The 13,788-nt window shown below is 50.0% G+C and overlaps 1 long non-coding RNA gene across 3 annotated transcripts; it reads right to left on the bottom strand.

Moving 5' to 3' along the window:
• Positions 1 to 502: 502 nt before the first annotated feature.
• On the bottom strand, positions 503 to 13,588 carry LOC113950634. Of its 3 annotated transcripts, XR_003528817.1 has the most exons (5): positions 5,925 to 6,091; positions 2,959 to 3,068; positions 1,602 to 1,768; positions 1,444 to 1,499; positions 503 to 883 (listed from the first exon to the last, which is right to left on the bottom strand). It is a non-coding gene; the product is annotated as an uncharacterized LOC113950634 (long non-coding RNA). The 3 variants fall into 3 exon arrangements; XR_003528818.1 differs by lacking the exons at positions 503 to 883; positions 5,925 to 6,091 and adding an exon at positions 13,412 to 13,588 and having other exon boundaries at positions 1,290 to 1,499; XR_003528816.1 differs by lacking the exon at positions 503 to 883 and having other exon boundaries at positions 1,290 to 1,499.
• Positions 13,589 to 13,788: the final 200 nt, after the last annotated feature.

Here is a 13,788-nt window from a genome sequence, read left to right on the forward strand (position 1 = left end):
GTTTCCCCCCTCAGAAGTTAATGCCCTCGTAATTAATGAGCTGACAGAAAACTCTGCAATCTGCTGCCACAGGCTTGGGGAAAAAAACGACAGACTTTGCTCCTGTGCCTCCCCTTCTGTTCGAGGGAATCCAGACACCGTTCAGCCAGCTGGGGAGGAGGCTGAAGGGAGGATGGGACACAGCAGAAGTGTCAAAATAAACCTTCTACTTAGAAATAACCAGCACAGGGGGTTACAGATAGAAGTCCAAAGGGCTGAAGAGGGTGACTGTGTGGTCAAACAAGAGATCTGCTCCAGGAGAATTCCCTCTCCAAAGCAAAAAGAGAAAATAGAGATTTTTATATAATGTATACGGGTAAAACATGTGCTCTGGGCTTTCCACCAGCTCGCTGTGGTCAGCGAACTGCAGAGTCTGCTGTGCTCTCCTGGAAGGTACAGGCCTCGGGAACACAGGATTACAGCCCACTGCTGTACCCTCCTCCACCCACCCATCCCTCCATCGTGGTTAAAAACCACATGTATCACCATGGTAACCAAATACCAACCTGAATCCTTCACTAAATCCGAGCAGCCACCACCCAGGTCTGGCTTCACTGCTCATGTTCCACCTGTCCTTGGGAGCACCCTTTCCTAGGTCCAGGAGCCAGGAGTTGGAAGAGGAAAGACACACTTCCCCAGGACAGGAGGAGAAAGTCTCTTATTAGAATTAAGAGGTACATTACTTATCACCTGGGGTTTCTTTATTCCCAAAGTCCTCATTTGAGCAGAAGGTACATTCCAAGGCGGACCATGAGGATCCATCAACCAGCCTGGCCACGCATGAGTTTGGGACCATATTTCTTCTCCTTCCTCTTTGTCCTTAGAGGACTGCAGTTCAATATTCCTTTGAAGAGGGGAGGCAAAGGACATGAGGATTACAAGTGTCAGCCACCCTTTCATCCCCTAACAATCATTCTCACTGTGACAGTGTCCTCCAGGCTACAGAACCCATATTTTTCTGAACACGCAGCACCAAGAATTACACTCACTGCCCTCCAAAGACCTTTCCAAATGACACCCCCTCCTCAGCCACAGCAGCATTTGGCCTGGAACACGATATGCCCCGAGAAAGCCGTAACTTCCCCCATCAGGAAAGCATTTTAAATCACAATTAGAAGAGCACCATCATCAGCGCCCAGAGCTGACAGCACGTGTGATGTCACACACATGAACCCCAGCAGGCTGACAGCAGCCTTGGGCTCTGATAGACTGTCAAATTACAGGCAATAAAGTATGACATCATGATGACATCATGGAAGGAGAAATTTAATTCCCAGCTCAGAGGCTATCAGTTACTGCTTTACTCTAAAACCCGTCGTTATCTGCGTGAGCAATGAGCAGAATCAATCATCTCCACAGCTCTTTATGGTCACCATAAATTTGGAACACTTATGTCTCAGCCACCTTCCCGGGTATATTGGAGCCCATCTGTCGGTTCCTGCGATGTTCCCTCAACATCCCTGTAAAACCCACGAGCACATTTCAGGCACAATCGAGGGAAATAAAAGACATTCCCGGTCGGGATGAGCTCACACACATTTGGCTTTGGAGCGTTCAGGTACCTGTCAGCCCTGCACGTGGCTTCCCTCAGCCCCAGGCTGACTCAGACGGATTCACCACGGACAAACCCTCTGACACCTGCATCACCTCCAAAAGCTGTTTTAAACTCCATTGTGACGAGCACTTCAAGATGTGCTTCGAGATCGCAGGCTGCCCATCTCGCCCCCTTCTGCCAAGGCATTTAAAAATAGATGGTAATAAAGTATTAATTTCACATATACAGCAAGCATGTGGCCCAGCAGGTTACAGCAGAGATGAACGTGCTCTCCAGTGAAATTGAAACAGGTGGAATATTTTGGGGATTTTTTATGAGTAGATGATACTAATCTGCCTACTCTAACAAACAGGATCATACACACAATTAACTCAGTCTTCATAACACCTCCAGCAGTGATAAGAGATGAATTTTTCATAAGATTCTTGATACAGAAGAGGTGTCCTTTGTCTTTGCCTCCTTTTATTGTTTTTTATTTTACCCATTCCTGAAAAAAACAAAGCAGTGCCAAGACCTGAAAGTTATCTCCTGGAGCATCAAGTATATTGGAGACCTCCTGACTGTGATGAGCCAGGAAACTTCTCCACTGCAATGAACTCTTATTTCTAATTTCCTGACCTCCAGAGCATTAGATTAGGTCAGTCTGATCTTTATCAGCTACCTTGGAAACATAAAAATATCCTCTGTTTGCTCCCATCCCAGACACAATTCCCCACAGGGATTGAAACAGCAGGACTGACCCATTTCCACCCATTGAAACTGTATTTGTTGTATCTTACAGATCCCATGCAAGAAAGTCACCACACACAAAAGTGACCTCCCCATGTTATCAGTGTGATTGCCAGGGACCTTCGAGACATCCTTGACTCAATCCCAAAATCCTTGCCCAGGATGCTTCATGGTGGTGCCTTTAAGGGAGTTCAGCTGACAGACATCAAACACGGTATGGAGTTTTGACACATTTGTAACTGTTTGTTGATGTTTGGAATGACCTTGTTGACGTGTAATCCCTGGGGAGAAGAAAAAAAAGTCCCACTGACAGTTGGGCACAAAATATTCGACTTCTGCCAAGGATAACCTCGGTGTCAGTATCAGCTGGATCATAACCCAGTGTGGAGTTCACTTCATTTTCCAGATATTTCATGAGATAGTCTTTACACTATCTCAAGTCATTACTTCTGCAGAAAGATCAAGGATAACAAGTTTGGAGATGAAAGAACTTTGCAAGTCACCTTCTCTTTTCTGACAGGCAGTGAATAACCCAAAGAACAAGGCCACCTCATTTAAGAAGGGCTGTGGGACAAGTCACTTTTGGCTCTTGGTATTCAGGGAGGGCAAAAAACTGCTAAAATGTAATAACCCACTTCAGTTCTTAGGTCTTGCAGTCACAAAAAAATCACTGTCTCATTTCAGCTCTGCACCTCTGATTACTTGGAGGCGTCCTGGAAGCGTGACTTCGCACTAGCATCCAGCGCTGGGAATGATTTTAAAAGGCCACTGAGTTTCCCTTAACCCAATTTCCACGGTCCTCATCAGTCACACACGATTAACAGCTAATTATAGGCAGGCTCTGAGACAGCAGCCTGCATGCAACACTCACCACGCTCAACGTGGCTGACACACCACATAACTCCACAGCCACCAACCAGGAGAGAGAGAAAAATGGGCAAAGGATTCACTAAATAACCTCAAACCCGCTGTATAAATGTAGCTCAGAGTTAAACATTCAGAGCGTATGCGACCGTAGCACTGGCAATTACTGGATTTGTTACTGCCTCAACCATCATGACAGGCATTGAAATAAATCTCATTTATATGACATACAGTCATCTAGAAAGGCTTTTTTTTTTTTTTTAGAAATTCTTTTAAGATGTCAATGCACTACACATGGCTCCGTTTTGAGACCTCTCCAGACTGGAGATCAGACAAGATATACAAGCCTTTCAGCCTGCCAAGTTTCATACTTGTTAAGAGTGAGCCTGAATTCTGAGCGTTTTCTATACAGTGCCTCCACGAATGTGATTAAGGAAGGCCTCTTGCCATCAAATGTTGTTGCAGGGATTCAAACCCCCCTCTCACATCAGCCCAAAGGGCTGGGCTCAGCACTGTTGGGCTCCAGACATGCATTTTGTATTTGCCTCTGTAGCTTGGGCCCAGGATGTTTCTCTGGAGCCTGGAGCACAGCCCAGATGTTTCTCCTGGCTCCTCGGGCATCCCCACCCACCTCTGGTACCCTCCACCCCCCCTCCTCTCAGTAAGTCACACAGTTACACTAAGCTGGAAGACAGGGGGGGCTGAGGAATCTCTTAGTTGTTCTGGTCCAGGGATGCCAAGGACTGAGCAAGAGGTTACTGATGTCAAAAACTGTGTTAGGGGGGTTTATGTTGGATCTCAGGCAAAGGTTCTTCCCCCAGAGGGTGGTTGGGCACTGACCAGGCTCCCCAGGGCAGTGGGCACAGCCCCAAGGCTGCCAGAGCTCCGGGAGGATTTGGACAATGCTCTGAGGGACAGGGTGGGATTGCTGGAGTGCCTGTGCAGGGCCAAGAGTTGGACTGGATGATCTTTGTGGGTCCTTTTCAACTCAGGAGATTCTGTAATCCTATGAAACCCAAGAGCACCTCCCTGAAGAGGTCCTGTCTCCAAGCTCAGGGTGGTTGCACTTCTGAGAAACACAGTCCTGAGGCAGCGGCTTCACCGCATCACTCTGTCCTTAAATACTTTGGAAAGGGGCATTATGGCAGATGCTGTGACTGGGACTCACCACATGTACCCACTGAGCAGCAAAGAAGACCACTTGTTACGTTTCTCCATTTGCACATCACACCACCACAAATTACAGCTCAATTAGTCTCTCCTGGAATCCATCACACATCTCCACAAGAACGTCATCCCAGCTACTGCGCTATCCAAGCAAGTCGAGGCAGTAAGTAGAAAGGGCTAATTGGGGAAGGGGGGGAGACACTGTTTCCTGGTGTTAAAAATAACTGCCACTTCCAGGAAATAATGGTATAAATAGAAAATGAAACCATTCCTCCTCCAAAAATATTTCATAATTATGTGTCATAAAAATAATTAGGTTATGGTGAATTAGTACAAATGTTTACAACAAAATTGCCATGCAAAACATTATGGGTAATAACATGCTAATTGCTGTAGAAGCAAAAGCTGATTATGTTTCAGCAATATTAAAAGTTGCCAACTCGGCGCTACTATCCAAGCTTCAATATCTCCCGGCAGCATTTAGGGACACAGGGAAAACTGGTGAGGAGGGAAGGAGGTGGTAGGTAGGCAGACTGTGCACTGCACTGTCCTTGCTGAGTGGTAATTCCTGGAAAGCTCATGCCAGGTAATCCTCATGGAGAACATACAGGGGGTGAGGTGCCACAGAGTCACAGAATGTGTTGAGCTGGAAGGACCCACAAGGACCATCCAGTCCAACCCTCAGCCCTGCACAGGCCCATCCCCCTGAGTCATCCCCTATGCCCCAGAGGATCAGCCAAACCCTCCTGGAGCTCTGGCAGCCTTGGGGCTGTGCCCACTGCCCTGGGGAGCCTGGTCAGTGCCCAACTGCCCTCTGGGGGTAGAACCTTTTGCTGAGATCCAACCTACTCCCTGGGTACCTTAATGAACACAGAACAACAGCAGCACCCAGGGCAGGTTGCAGCACAGTCACCTCTCCATCTGCTGCCAGGCCCTGACCCAGGCTGGGGCTGCCCAAGCTGGTCAGGAGTAGCTGATCTGGCTCCCATCAGGAGCGGTGCTGCCACTCCTGCAGATGTGAGCTGTGATCCTGCTCCACCCAGACATCACCTGAGCATCTGCTCTGCCCAAAGGCAACCAGCCTGCAAGACTCCATCCATAAGCCTGGGCAGGATGGTGCTGAGGTGGAGCTGACACGGCTTGCTCATTCTGAGGTCCCTGCAGGGTGGATTGCTCTGTCTCTGCACCCCCTTCTCCAGCACAGCCCTCCCCTCTGAGTACCTGCTCGCTGCCTGGCACATCCCAAACCCTGTTGATTCAGGTGCAGAGCACGTTCCTCTGGCTCCAGCCAAGAGCTGCCACACCACCTGCCCCAGAGGGACCAGACCCCTGCCACAGGGATGGTTTTAGCCCCTGGCTGATCCCAGGGCAACACCCTCTCTGCTCTGTCCACTCCAGGTCCTGTGCCTGGCAGGGCCTGCAGGTCTCCAAGGGGTGAGCTCCACGTGCCAGCAGGCAGTGACCAGATCTGCAGCAGCAGCAGCCTCTGCTTGAGGAGGTCTCTTTGACTGCATGGATGTCCTCCTGGGAGCTGAGCTGTCTGCAGACACATCTCCAACCCACTGCTCACCTCACTCATATGCCTGATGCTTTTTGGGGTTGAATCCTCTTGATCCAAGATGTCTCAGAAGAATTGGGGTCTAAGTATTTCTAGAGCACAGGCAGAGGTCTTTTACACATCCAAATACGTCTGTTGGGTTCCTTGTTTGCTGTGGCCAAGCACTGTCTCACAAGGAGCACTGGGTAGAGTTAGAGGTGAGAGTTTAAAGTGGATTTCCTCAAAGTTAGCAAATCCCTGCAGTGTGTCCTCATTCAGAACCGAAGTGACATTAATTCCAACATCATTTGCAACACAAATGATGTTAATCAGATTGCATTTGAAGGGGGGCATTCGCAGACAACTTCAACATAGTTTAACTAATCTTTCTGAGTAAATTTGGCCTGAACCCTCTAAGTGCCCCCTATTCCAGTTTCTCCTGAAGGGGTTGTGCTGAGTTTTACCTTTGAAAACTTGATCATCATTGTCCCTTTTTTATAGGGTTGGAAATCAGTGTCTTTCCAAAAGGCAGAAACTCTTCATCACCCACCACAGATAAACCAGTGCCTGAAGCCAAGGCAGTTCTCATCAGAGGAGGGATGACCTGGGTGAACGGTCCCAAGGGCAGGCAAAGCTCATGGAAGGTGTCCCTGCCCACGGCATGAGGGTTGGAACTGGATGATCCCCAAGGTCCTCTCCCATCCAAACCATTCTGTGATTCTCTAAGGGAGCTGTGGACCTTTGACACCTGGCCCAACCTCTCCCATCTGCAGCTCCAGCGATGCCCTTCTCCCAGTGCCGCTGGTGCCACTCCCGAGTTCGCAAATTCTGGCCGAAAGCAGCCGTGGAAGTGATGGTTTTTTATTATGTTTCTTTTTTTCCCCACAAAGCATCGTTTCAGATGTTAATTCCGAGGCTGGCTAATGAGAGGCTGCGCTGTGAATAGGCTCCACAAGCGGCTCGGGGCCGGGCTCGCCCTCCCGCTCAGCTCCGCCGTGTTAAAAGCCGCGCTCGGCGGTGCCGGAGCCCGACCCTCCGCTGTGCCCCGCTCATTATGCACCGAGTCACACCGGGCAGCTCCCGGCAGAACGCGGGCACGGAGGTAAACTGGTGTTTGGAAACAAAGGAGGGCTCTCTCCATCCTAATTAGCGGCAGGTTGCGGAGTGCAGCGGCGGAAGGCGAAGGTCACTTCCCACAAGGCTCTGCTCAGGATGCCAAAACACCCACTTAATTCAAGCGGCTCAGCAGGCAGAGTCAGACCAGAGCAATTACAGTCCCTGGATTTCCCCACGGAAGGTTTTAACAATGCAACTCCTAGGAAAAAAAAGATGACTGCAGGAGCTCTTTATTGTGCCACCTTGGAGCAGGAGGAAGCTCAGCCCACTGCTCCACTGACTCCGGGAACGGCAGGGCTGTCCCTTTGTGCCTCTGCACTGGGAGTCGAGCTTGGAGGGTTGGCTTTTTCTCTTTAGTTTTTTTATCTCGAGAAATGAATAAGAGCAAATTTTAACATTTTAAAAACAAAGACCAAAAAGACCCACAAACATGAAGACCCTTTGTAGTGGGTTGAGTTCCCTCCGAGTGCTCCAGGTTTTCTTGCAGATGCTGCCACTGAGAATTAACCTTTAAAGGAACCATCTAAGCATGAACCCTGGGAGCCTTCTTCGGAGAAGCAGCTCCTCTGCTGGGACACTCCTTGCCTGGCTCAGCCCAAGGATTCAGCTGTTCTGTTAAATGATTCAATGCACCTCAGCCACCTCACACAGACAGCTCTTCCAAAAGGTCAAAGCACCGTTTTTACTCTCAGCTGATATTTCCTCCTTGCACACCCTCCAGGTGATGTGCATCCACATCTGTCCTCCTACACACACCTCTCAGCTCCCTCGTGCAGCAACTCTCCCTTCAAAGCATCTGCACAGCCCTTGGCACCTTCTGCCGATGGCAGGAGCATTTCCCAGGGGTGCTGTGTAGGAACCCAGCTCCCTTCATCCCTTCCAAAGGCTCCAGGACAAGGAATTCGTGGTAATTTTCAGTGGGAAAGGAAGACTGAGATTTTTTAAAGTTATTTATTTTTAGCCTGATAAACAAGAGATGCAGACACCATCTGGATCCCTCCTCAAAGGCTTCAGATACAACATGCTGTCCAGATCCCTCTTGCCTATTCCAGCTCCCAGCAAGTGCTCACCAGCACATACTAGACAGGATCCACCCCAATCTGTCCTTGGATGGCATGGCTCCAGCCAGCAGCTCTGCAGGAGGCAGGGCAGCCATAAGCTTAGTGCAGCTTTCTTTAAATCATTTGTGAAATACATTTCAGAGGACAACCTGCAGTCCTTTCCCTCCAACACACTCCATGCTGTTCAACAACCATCACCCACCACCGCAGACTCCCTGCCTTCCACACCTGAGTCACAGCTGCCTCGTGCTCCAGAAACCCACCCTCCACCTTGGACCATCAACCCCAAAAGCATCCTTTAGAGCTGCAGTTCACCCTTCTTTCCACTCCCAGCTACAGTAACAGTAACTAATACTCAGCTCTGGCATCACAGAGGTTTCCAACTGTTTCCAAGCAGCCCATAAAATCACCGGCAGTGCTTGATGGGGCTCCAGTGTTGGTGCATCGCAGCCATGCCCGCTGCTCCCAGCAAAAAGAGCATGTTTGCCTGGCACAGAGCTGGGGATGGACCAAGGGACATGTCATGTGGGTCTCCGCAGCTCTGTGCCGCTCTTGTTCGGTCACAGGCTGCAAAGCCATCATCTATCCTGGCACTTCTCTTGGCAACAGATTGACTTTGCAGATCTGGGTGGCTGGAGCTGAAAAGTGGTTTTCTGTTTGCTCGGGAGATGTTTGCCAGGTCCCTTCTGAGAGTGCTGAGATGGTTTTAAGTGCAGGCCTGCCAGGAATAATGATGCTCGATGGGGAAAGGGAGGTTTTCCATCAGGGATGGACGGCTCTCCACCAAGCTGGTAATTCCATCATGCCTCCATCATTCATGTTAAAACACTGAAGGATCCTGCTTGTCCTCTGGCTGCACTCCCAGTCATCCCTGGCCACTGCTCCCACAGTGGATCCCATGGAGATGTCAGCTGGTTTTTTCCAGTGCTCAGGTTGTCTCTATAAACACTTAAAGTGATAAAACCCCTGGCCAGGTGAATCAGGGGACATCGGTACCACCACCTTCCTTCCCCCAGCACACAGGGAGAACACACCTTTACCTCCAGGTCTCCATCAGTCCAGGTGAGAGTTAATTATGGTCAATCAGCCAACACTCACAACAACCAAAACTGCAGCCAGGGCACCCGTGTGCTCGGCTCTTTGCCTCTTCTCCCCATTAAAAGCAAACTCATAAAATCACTAAATACCTCACAACCAGCAACTCACAAAGTTGGCCCTCTCCAGCCTCCTTTCCCCGACACTCATTGCCTGCAGAGCCAGAATGAAGAGCTGTTTCCCTCTCCTCTCCTCCTTCTCCACATCTCCAGAGCCTCTGCTCCGATGAAGTTTTAGCTGCTCCTTTTTCTGGGCAACACTGGAATTTTCTTCCCCCATTTTCTTCCCAGCCCCACTTGTTGCTGGGAGATCACTTGAGACAAGAAGCTGCTCTGCTCACCAAAGCTCCTACAAGCATTTGACAGGGCACCTGCTGAGCACAACAGCCAGTCCCAAAACCACTCATGCTGTTGTTATTAAGTGGGAGATCTCTCGCACCTCCCTGGCATAAGGAGAGGGTGAAAATACAGCAGTGTAGCCCAGTTCCCTCCCTTCCCACCAGAGCCAGGGCAGGTCCCTGGTCAGCTTCTTCCAGGGACAGAGGGTGCTGGCAGGAGATGAGTACCAGCGAGGAGCACTGGGTGCTGGAGCATCCCCGCGCTGAGCCAACCCCACAGCTTCCAGGGATGCTCTTCCACTGCTGCTCCACAGGTGCTGGAAACCACCTGGGACTTCAACCTGCTCTCCCAATGGAAAACATTCTGCCTACAGTCTCCAAACCCACAGGTGGGAGGAGATCTCCATCCTCAGTGCTCTGCTGCCCAACACAACCCTGCACCCTGACGGACCCTCAGAAACGCCCCTTCTCCTCCGCCCACTCCCCCTCCGAAGCAATTAAACCCTGGCTGCCAGGGCTGGGCAAGATAAATGGTGTTTATTGGGATGGCTTTCCTGCATGCCAAACATAAAACAAAATGCCAATCGATACAGCTGCCTCACCTGATGGGTTTATTTCCCTCATCCTCCCACCCCCGCTTTTAATTCCGCTGTGTGCCGGAGCCCTCGGTGGGCCCTGCGCCGTGGTGATAAACCAACAGATCCTCATTAACCCCCAGCCCGTGGGCAGCAGCAAGAATTCGCCTTTTCTCTCCCTTTCCCTTTGCCCCTTTTTTATTTTTTTTTAACAAAACTCTCCCTCTATCAATATTTGATGAGGGTAATTTCAAAGACTTGTTTAGTATGATCTCCACATAAGGAGTCCTTCGGAGTGTTTATCACGTTCGAGGTATAATTACATTCAAATCCTGAGACACAGTTGCCAGGGTTACAGCTGCTGGTGGTTCCTCCAGCTTTTGTGTGTCTGGGGTTTCTCACCGCCCCCCGTGCACACACACACCCCCCACGCTCTGCTCCTTTTGTGGCTGGGGTAGGACAGGAGGGTGATGGGCAGGTCATGGACCAGCAGTGGTTAGGGTGGGTCACACCAGCACCTCCCAGCCTGAAGAAGTCAGCATCACCATGCAGGATGTACCAAGTGTGGGATTCTGGGGTCAGGGATGGGGTAGAGGGAGAGCTGAGCAGGGAGTTGAACATTGCTGACAAAAATATTACAGTAAAATCCTCCACCAGGGACAGCACCCAAGGGAATGGCTGGAGCTGTGCCAGGGCAGGGTCAGGTTGGATCTCAGGAAAGGGTTCTTCCCCCAGAGGGTGGTTGGGCACTGACCAGGCTCCCCAGGGCAGTGGGCACAGCCCCAAGGCTGCCAGAGCTCCAGGAGGGTTTGGACAACACTCTGAGGGACATGGTGAGATTGTTGGGGTGTCTGTGCAATGCCAGGAGTTGGACTGGATGATCCTGTGGGTTCCTTCCAGCTCAGGATATTCCCTGATTCCATGAACCTCAATGGCTGTAGAAGCTCCATGGAAGGAGAGGCAGCAACACTTTCCTTCATCCTTTGAATCCCCAAGTGAAATCTAAAGAGTGAAGGCACAAATAGCCAGGGATAGAGGGTTGCAGAATCCCAGGGGAGAGGTCCAATGATGCCAGCACTGCTGCCATGCCAGCCTGGGAACTCCAGCCCTCTCAGCCTTCCCACCACGAGGGCAAGGGTGACCACACAGTCCTGCCACAAGCTCCTCTGCTCTAACCAGGAGAAGCTTCCTGAAAGACACTTGATGCCCAAGAACACCAGCTCTGCATGTGCCAAGGCATTCTTGGGAACATTCCTGGCAGTAATCTGGCTTAAAGCACATATATATGTATATATATATATATGTATGTATGATGTGGGCTATCTGCTGGAGACCTGGTCTCACATTACTGATCAAGCAGAGAGGGGAAAGGGCTGTTAACTCAAACTCCTTAACCAGAGTCCAGCTGCAGTAAGGCTGTGTGTGAGAGGCCAGCTGATCACCAGAGGTGGGAACATCCCTAGCTTCACTCAGCTGCTGGTGTGGACCTATTGGGATGCCTTTAAGACCCTGCTAGCCTGGAAGAAAATAAAATCTGAGCATTTCCACCGCAACACAACATCCCATCCCTGCTGCACCAGCTACTTGGAGATCTCTGGGGCATGGGCAGTGCTTGAGGAGGAGTTAATAACAACTCTCAGGGAAGGAGCAACCCAAAGAAAAGCCCTTCCCTGCTCCTGCCCGAGCTCTGGGGCTGAACGAAGCCTGCCCAGCTGGATTTATCTCCCTTTCCCAGCCTCCAGACAGGCAGAGACTCAGCTCATACCTTGGATTTCCTGGACAGTGTCAGTAAATGCTGTTGCATCCCAGGCAGAGAGGAGCTGGGATTGAATTGCCTTTGTTCTAGTTCCAGTTTTAAATAATATGAACCTTGGTACAATAGGCAGCGTTATCACTAATCCCCACAGCTGAGCCTGAAATAAGCTTACAAACCATGCAGCAGGCACTGTGGGAAGAACAATTATTCTGACAAAGGATGGAGAGGGGAGGAAACAACCATGAGCTCCTTGGATTAGATGGAGGGTGAACACAATTGTTGTCAATTCACCGTAAATAAATAATAAATAACATTAAAAACCCCACCAAACACGAAACTAACAAACCCAAAAAACAACTGCAGCGTGAAGGCCTGGTAAAATATTTACAATTATTTCAAATAATAGAAAAAAGGTACCCACTATAGCAAATAGGTTGTAAAACAAATTCAGATGGAAGCTATTGTTTACCCCTAAATCAGCTCTAATGCACTGGCAAATGTGATTATCTGCATTCTGAGGGAGCAGCAGCATCTGCATTCATTACAGGTGTGCTCAGTGAAGGCTCTCTTGGCCACAGGTTCATTTGTAATTATTAAAATGCATCTTGTTAGCCTTCCAGCAAGTCCCAAATTTCTGGGCACCGGCACATGCAGTATTTGCTTTAATTTATTGTGTGTGCTTTATGTATTATTTTACTGTGTCAATGCCACCATGCAAATGAGAAACCCCATCTGAGAGACACCAAATGGAACAGAGCTGAGCACTTGGTGTCACCCGTGCACTCACAGCTGGCACGTTCTCAGTTCCATGGGGAAAGCTTTCCCATCAAGGACAAACAACTAGAAAGCTGGCAGCCACCCTGGCTGCTCCCACTGCCAGGGCTGGGAAAGGCACCAGCTCAGTACCTGGGTGCACACCAAGGGGAAAAGCAGTAATAGAGGAATGGAGGAAACTTGTCATCTCCCTAAGGACACACGGCGGTCAGTGCTGGGCCACCCTGTTATCCAAAATAACAGCAAATAACAGCAAACTGACAGAAAAGGAGGAAGGGAGAGGAGCCACAAGATAGTTTGCAGCATGAGATGGGAGAGATCATAGAATGGTTTGGGTTAGAAGGGACCTTAAAGCCCATCCAGTCCCACCCCTGCCATGGGCAGGGACAACTTCCATTAGCCCAGGTTGCTCCAAGCCCCGTCCAACCTACCCTTGGACACTTCCAGGGATCCAGAGGCAGCCACAGCTTCTCTGGGCAACCTCTGCCAGGGCCTCCCCACCCTCACAGGGAACAATTTCTTCTTAATATCCAATCTAACCCTACCCTCTGTCAGTTTGAAGCCTTTCCCTCTTCTCCACTTCCAAACCCCTCTCCTCAGGGCTGCCCTCCATCCCTTCAACACGCAGCCTGTATTTGTGCCTGGGGTTGCCCTGACCCAGGCACAGGACCTTGAACTTGGCCTTGTCAAACTTCATGCCTCATATCACTTACCCAAGAGGAAAGCAAGGGCAAATCCACACAAGAAATCCTGGAGCAGCTCTGCCTCAGCTGGAGCCAAGAGCTTTTAAGGGGAAGAGCCCTCACCTGGACACAGCTGCAAGGGATGCTTGGCTCTGATGGTTAAAGGGTCCAGCAGAGATACCAGAGGCACTGGGATCCAAACACCACCCAAAACTTCACCCCTAAAGCAGGGGGGAAGGTGTAAATCTGATCCTGAGTATTTCTGACTATCAGGGAGGGAGGATGAAGTCATTGGGATGAAGGTCCAGGGCAGTGTAAAGAGCCCTGATTTGTGACCTCACCTCACAGCGCAGTGGTACAAGGGATGCTGTTATCAGAGGAAGGAAACGGGATTGAGGTGACCACAGAGCATGTCTGAGCATTCAAATTACAAGTAGGGCTTGTAAGGGACAGGATCTGACATTTAATGCCTCTGTTTGCAAAGTGCTTGACATTCACGA

This window comes from Corapipo altera, unplaced genomic scaffold, assembly GCF_003945725.1.
Source record: "Corapipo altera isolate COAL_440 unplaced genomic scaffold, ASM394572v1 54, whole genome shotgun sequence".
NCBI classification, from domain to species: Eukaryota; Metazoa; Chordata; class Aves; order Passeriformes; family Pipridae; genus Corapipo; species Corapipo altera.